Here is a 1,960-nt window from a genome sequence, read left to right on the forward strand (position 1 = left end):
TATGCAAAGGAGAAAGCCAAATTAATCAATACAAAAATGCAGCCCCAAAGATATCTGGAGAGAAATACAGGCAAACCCATCCAGATATGGAAAACTTCACAATACAGAAAATAAGATCACAAATACGGAATGTAGAATAGAAGATTAGTAACGCAGAAGTTAAAAAAATAGAAGGTGAAGTTATGGGCCATGGTAATCCTATGGGCTAGGCTTGTAAAGGCGCCAGGGCCATTAGCCTAGTACACACCTATGAACCTATACCTGTGAAGTGAAAGATTTAGTGTAGAAAGTCTAACACAGGTTGTATCACAGCATGAAAGAACAAGTCCCCCAGGTAAGTAGAAAGAGGAAGAGAAAGAGACATCTGAAGAAGAAAAATGGACATGGAAAAGAGAAAGAGATTTAATATGGTGCAATATTTATGCAAAGGAGAAAGCATGACTAATGAATAAAAAGAGCAGCACCAAAGATATTTGAAGAGAAATACAAGCCAAAGCAGCCAGATACGGAACCTTTTACAATACAAAAAAAAAAGAAAACAAACATGAAAAGTAAAAAAGATCATTAACAAAGGAGAAGTTAAAGGAATAGAAACTGAGGTTATGGATTACCTGTGAAGTGAAGGATTTAGTGTAAAAGATCTAACTTTGATAACATCACAGCAGGATAGAGCAATAGATCCCCAAATTAAGGAGAAACCAGTGGATCAGGAAACATCTGAATAGTTGCCACATGAAGATACTTTGGAGCTTTCCATAGGAAACCAGTACAAAAGTTCAGTTGGAGTTGCACATCAAGAGAATGAACAGGAAACTGTGGCAACTCAGTCACAGTCAATGTTGTGGAGTGATAGGCCAGTGAGTTCCCATATGAAACAGCAGTGGATGTCACAGGGTGAAACTGAAGAGAATATGGCACAGGAAGATGATGTGGAACTTTATATAGAATGCCCTCAGGAAATAGAGAGCAAAGAATGTGCCTTCAGTTTAGAGGAAAATGATCTAAGAGAGTAGTTGCTTGATTTAATAGAGATGCACAGACAAATTAAGATCAATGAAAGATATAGACTTAAAACCCCAAAAATTAGAAGTTTCACAAAACAAAAGATCGCAGTAATTAGGAGTGTTCATAGAGATTCATGCGATATAACAGATGTAGATAGGATATATTATTGTGCAGCTAAATTAATAACAGATAAAGCCTTACCCCAAAAGCACAGGGCGGTAAGGGAAGGGGAGAAATCTAATGCCATCATGGAAGTATCAAATAGAGAAAACTATAAAGCAATTAAGGCAAGAGGTGTCACTGTTAGAACAGTAGAGAAGAGGGACTAGATCAACAAAAATACTAAGATAGATGTGATAAAAGCAATGCATAATATCAGAAGAGATCAGGATTTACCGTGCACTATTGCCAATACACTAAAAAAATCAGCACAGGCATCAAAACTTAGAAGATATGCAGATAAATATGCAGGGAAAGTACAAAATAAGCAATTTATTGATGACTCAAAAAAGTTTATAAAGAATTGGCAAACAATGCAAAAGGAATTGAAACGCCACCAAAAAAAGAAGAAATAGATACATTTTGGAGAAATATCTATGAAGATCCTGTGAAACATAAAGATGCTAAATGGATAGAAGAAATAAAAGAAAGAATAAGAAGCTCAAATGTACATTATATAAAACGGGATGACGTAACAGCTATAGAGATTGAAACAAAGTTATTAAAATCTCCTAAATGAAAAACCAGGCCCAGATGCAGTAACTAACTTTTGGCTCAAAGTATTAACATCTTTATGTGAAGATTTAACCATGAGTAAGAATTATCTGTATGCACACCCTGAACAGACACCGACCTGGTTAACAACAGGAAAAACAATGCTTCTACTTAAGAGCGAACCTGCAAGCTATCCTATAATCTATAGACCTATAACTTGCCTTCCGACAATGTCTAAACT

The sequence above is a fragment of the Protopterus annectens genome, chromosome 8.part0 (assembly GCF_019279795.1).
Source record: "Protopterus annectens isolate FY-2018-M chromosome 8.part0, PAN1.0, whole genome shotgun sequence".
In the NCBI taxonomy this organism is placed as follows: Eukaryota; Metazoa; Chordata; order Ceratodontiformes; family Protopteridae; genus Protopterus; species Protopterus annectens.